The sequence below is a fragment of the Plectrocnemia conspersa genome, unplaced genomic scaffold (assembly GCF_051122295.1).
Source record: "Plectrocnemia conspersa isolate PC_06_02 unplaced genomic scaffold, ASM5112229v1 ptg000007l, whole genome shotgun sequence".
Lineage (NCBI taxonomy): Eukaryota > Metazoa > Arthropoda > Insecta > Trichoptera > Polycentropodidae > Plectrocnemia > Plectrocnemia conspersa.
In genome coordinates, this window is record NW_028277171.1 from 7,022,780 (window position 1) to 7,028,779 (window position 6,000).

Genomic DNA, 6,000 nt, shown 5'->3' on the forward strand with positions numbered 1-6,000 from the left:
TTTATTTCACCAAGCTAACAAGTCGTCACCGGTTGCATATTATAGTTGTACAAGTTGTATATGTCGAATTTGCAAGCGTATTAACTCGACTGAATGTGTACTTAGTTTGTATTGCTATGCAAATATGCATTAGTCTACAAAAGCACTAATTGTATGGTGCGTTACAGTCGTCCATAATAATAAATTATAAATAGTTTTAGAATATATCTGTATAATATAAATATAAATGTGAATATTTACGTTTTTTTGAATAGATTTATTGAATATTATAACTTAAAATAATTTTTATTTTGATGAAAATATATAATTCTAGAATAAAATGCAGGTTTTATGTGCCTGTTGTGAAAATCGAGTAACTCAGGTCTTTGCTTCCGATTTAATGTGTAAGTTTAGTAGTGATTTTAATTTACTGATGTTGAGCAATACGTGATATTGGTCCTTCGAAGGAACTTGCCGCGTAGGAGATAAGGAAAATCGAGAAGCAATTGCATTAGTGTATATTTTAACTTCCAATCCATCCTTTTAGTAAATGACTAGATAGTCAAAACAATGGTTAATCGAGTCTCAGAGCTTTAAAAAACGGGTTTAAAGAGTTTTTGTAGCAATTGGATAATTAATATTAAATTTGTGTGGTTATTGTGCAATCCACGGGTATTCTGATATGGCAATTTCTATTGTTAAATGTTAAAGCCATTTATATAAAAATCAGTCGTTTTATAAATATTGTTTTAAAAATTACTTAAGCAAACTTTTATCAGAATCCGACCCGATTAAAAATAATTTTAATTTTAAAGATTTTTGTATAATTGCTGAATTATATTAAAACTTTTATTTATATAATATAAAATGATTTAATTTACCGCAATTCAATCGTAAGCATGCCAGTTTATATTTCTGTAGTGTAATTAAACTTTTATATTCGTGCATAAAGTTGAATTAATTTACCGTTAGTTTTATTATATATTTATTATCAATAAAATTTATAATTATTTTATAAGAATATTAAATAATCAAATATGTTTTTCGCTTCTTAGTAATCTTGAACATTGAAATACATTATTCATATGGAATTACTGCTTAATCAGATCAGTCTTGTTATTTATTATTTTTTCTATTCTAGACCATAATACTGATTGTATTCAATATATCTTTTATGTAAATATTTGATGATGAAAAATACGATTGACATTAATTTTAGGCAAAATATACTTTGTTTCGCCGTGATTGATTACACCTGATTGTGGCTCAAAACAAACCATAGCTATTTTGCATCATTAGTACGACGCAAATTATGATGACAATAATTTGTCATTCGGCTCTGTTATTGGACAAATAAAGCAAATAACGCCTCAATATTTACGTTTTGAGACTGTCGACTCTACAGTTAATTCAAATAAATAGCTTATTAAAATTATTATATATATACATATAATATTACAGTAATTTTAATTAAAATTTATTGAACAATAACTGTCATCGGATTGTCAAGATATCTGGTGCTGTCATATTTTAAATTAATTACGTCAACTTTTGAAAGCCTCATTTTATTTAACAAATTTATTTGTCAACTATTAAATATATTATATTTACAAAATGACTTTCGTCTTTTGAAGTGTTACGGTATTAGCAGTTTTTATTTAGCGCGAGCAAGTGTTTCGCTCCAGCGGTCAAGAGCATGGGTGGTAGGGACAGTATTATAGAGTAGTTTATTAAGTAGGATCATAAACCTATTGTGCTGAAGATTAATACATTCTAAACACCAGTAGTTCAAATTTGATAAAAATTATATTTCATTTAAATTTACTCTCATATGTCAGCTGTTGTACAAAACTTTTTGATTTTAAAAGTTTTGTAATTATTATCACTTTATTATTTAGTTTTTGTGCAAATATTATTTATTTTAAATTAAGAAGCTTTACTTTTTCATTCAGCAAAAAAAAATATTTGAGTAAGTCACTAGCTTTTCTTTGCAATAAAATAAAAATTAATATCTTACACTAATAAAAATTCAATAAAAGTTTGTCGCAAAATAGTTTCACTTAAGCTTAATTTAATTTTAAATTTTGTCACCGAAAATAAAACACTGTTTGATTCAAGTAAAAGAAGTATTTTATGATAAGGCATCATTCTTGAAAATTTTATCCACAACATTGAAAAAATCAAAATTTAATTACATATGTAATTTTATCACTAATTTCGCTGTGTAATTTTATTACTAATTGTGTAATTTCCTCTTGCGTAATTTCATCATTTAACCCAGGAAAACACATAAAATCGACGTTACATCCTAAAGCACCATACAAGCTATACCAACCATATAGCTAGTGCGTCAGACGCACATTACGAGTGCAAAGAGTTTTTCGGTGTTTTGCTCACGTAGGAAGAATACAACTTTCGAGTTTAGTGTCACGTCAAAACGAAAGGGTGTGTTTTGCAGCTAAATAGACGCTGAAAAATCTACTATCAGTTTATTTTTTAAACATATATAAATCACCATATATATATAGAGATATGAAAATGCCGCTATAAGGCGATAGTCTTCGCTGGCGTGTCGAGGTAAATTATTGTCGCCTGTGTTTCGGTAGACCGGCTGAGATTGTCGTGATACGTCTTAGTGATGTTCTCTAAACGATTTTCTGATGTCTTTCATATCGATGCTGTCTTTGGTGCTTTTACCCTGTGATCAAATGTCACATTTTTTATAATGCAAGTTTGAGAAAGCCCTGGCGAATCGCAGATAATAATGTTTTAAATCTATTGCATCGCTTCTAGTACACCAAAAAATTTGTTCACGTCTAAAAAGAAACGGTCTAAACGGCCACAAAGGCAATTGGTGATGAATAGTTATGTGCAGAGTAAAATGTATTGTCTAACACGGGTCCTTTCCAAACAAAGTGTAGTTTTTTTTGGCAGTACTTATAGGTGATAAACGTCTCGGGACAGATGTGCAATATTTCCAATTATTAACGCAGTTATTTAAATACAAGATCTCACTTCCATTGTTGTGTGAAATACTGTGTATGGGCCCCACTTTCAAGAAGAGTTGATCTATTTTTTCATTTGCTCCAAATAGCCGTTATATTATAATGACCTTTAAATTATATAAAATTGTTCAGGTAGTAGAAAACCCTATAAGTTAATGATTAACATTATATAATCACTATTTATATTTTGATTAGTATTTAAAAACTGAAAAAGACGAATGTTTTGATTAGGATTTAAAAACTGAAGTTTTGCTTAAAAAAATAAACAATTTAAATCTGCAGATCACCTAAAATTGCACAATAGCCACACAGCTGTCAATTACCACAAAAATATTTTAAGCATTTTTCTTTATACGCTTCGAAACTAATATAGAAAAAAAATAAATAGGGTCGTATCAAGAATACACTGTTTAATAATTGTCGCCAAAGTAATTATGATTCAGGAAGGTTGGTATTTTTTTTATATTTATTGCTTTGCAAATATTATTGTAAATATTTTTTTATGTGATTTTTTAATGAATTACTCAAAAATATCTCTACTGTTAAGCAATTGTACATTGGAGTTGTTGCTTTATAAGTAAACACGAGTTTAGAAATATAAATTTTGAGAAATCCCATTTATGGAGTACATATAACAACAGTACCAGTATATGCGTAGCGTTCTTGAAACGCCTGCTTATCCTGAGTAAACGTAACGTAGCGCGATATTGTTTGCTCTTTCTGTAACTAAACTTTGCTCGAAAGCTTCCCATACGTTTTAGATACATTACAAAGAGATAAGTTTACGAATGTGCTCGAATTACATTCGAAATTTAATTACAGCTGCGTAAAGATTAACAATCTTATCTCATTTAAAATTAAAAAGTGGAATCACCGCTTGGTTAAATAAAGTGGTAAATCATTAAAAGCATATTTAAAATAAAAAGATTTAAATTTTTGTATGATCTTAAATCATATAACGATAATCAATGATAAAGTAACGATTTTATTTTTTTAACTGTAGATATATCAATGTATATAGACATATGTTGTAAATATGCGCGATTTATGGACTGACTCAATATTAAGAAAACCACAATGATATCAAAATCTCATTATTGCTAGGTGCCATGGGAATGGCAAGTGTCCGCTCGAATTTGGCATGGCTAGATGAAATTCTTGCGGAAATCGGACGTGAAATTATTCAAGTTCAGCCGAGTGTAACGAACCAAATTCATGGGCGAATCCTATATCAAATTGACAAATACGTATATATTCGGTGAAATTATATATAGCCTATTTATGATTACACTCTATATTTTTGTGTATATTGCTATTATGTGAAAATCTTATTATAGTATCATACACTGGCGTTGAAGAGAAAATTGCAAGTTTTCTTCCATCTCACAGCTCTCTGCCGCTTGATATATTTCCGTAATCTTCTCTATGGAATAACATAACAGCAACTTGAAAGTGCGATTTTTCATACTCAATCATATGCGCATATAAAACTGTAAATGTAACATTTGTAATATTAAAAATGTAATAGAACACTTTTAGTTATGACTTTTAGACTTGTAGTAAGAGTAAGAGTTTGAATGGTATTGAGAGTGGTGTTTTGTATCTTGCAAAGTCATTTAATATTATATTTTATTTAGATTATCATTCCATTTACTGTGCATTATATTACTACTTAAATTTTGTATCAATATACATATTTTAAATTATTTTTAAATACAGCTACAGCCTAATATAGAATTTTCTTAGAATAGCATTGACTCAAATCTACCTGGCTCACTTGTTAATTGACATTCGCAACGAGTCTCGCCAGAGATTAAAATCAGCGCAGCAAAAACCCTTAAAGCGCTCGCGACGAGCTTTCAACAATGGTCGACCGAGCTTTGGAACTTTTGTTTCGGCCAAAGTTTACGCAGGCCGACAATTATTTACGGGAAACAAAAACGCGAAGGCTTCTATTGTCGTCGTGAATTTATCCGCGTCGATTTATGGCCGGCCATTTTTCTTACGCCATTACCAAATCCTTAAAAGCTTTCGTTCACTTGGTAATTCTAGAGCAAAACTAGCAGGTGGTATTTATAGTGTCGCGGCACCTAAACGCTTGTGCTGTAATAGATATCGACTGGATATGGGTAGCTTTAGGCTTTAAAAGCACAAATAAGGGACTGTCTAATGATATTTTAAATAACACTAAAAATATATGTGTAACTTTAATTATAAGCTATTTTTGTTTTGTAAATGCTCTTTATTTAATTTATAATATTTTACATATGTTTGATATCAAAATACTCACGAAATAAGTTATTTATAAAATAAACTAATCCATTTAAAATTCCCATTACTATGCAACTTAGGTTTATAAAATGTTTTGGAAATTGATTCCAAAACCCAAAAATATTTATATAAAAATGATTAATACAAAATATATGTATATTTCTTATTTTTTTATAATAAAGATGTATTTATCATTTATATTGGAATCACTGAGAAAATGAAATTTTATTATTTTTGTGGAACATTAACTAGTAACCTATTCAATGATATTTTCTTTAAGCTCCTTTTGAGGATTTGGATAAAATGTGACAGCATTATCATTGTACTCGGGTGGTGCTTTCCCATGATGCAATGTTTCCAACATTGTACAGATATCCCTCATCTCATTTGGTATAAGTGGTTTCTCAATCTCTTTTTCCTCCTCCTCGGACATCTCCTCTACGCGCTGTTCCTAGCGATGGTCAGCTCCTAGCCACATTTCTACACCAACTCTTGTATATTTTACTCATTCACCTTTAGTCCCATGGGCTCCCGTTCATGAGCAAACCCGTCAACGCAATTAGACCACAGTTTTCTCTAAGCAGGATTAAAGGTTCTCTTGGTAATCCTACCCTATGTTTTATCGATGATATTGAAACAGCTCAAGATGTGGAAGTGATTTTTTCAAATTTGTTCTTTCGGTCACATCGAAGCATTGCTAAATTAATAATTTGGTTTAAAGCTTTTTAAAGTTCGAAATGATTTA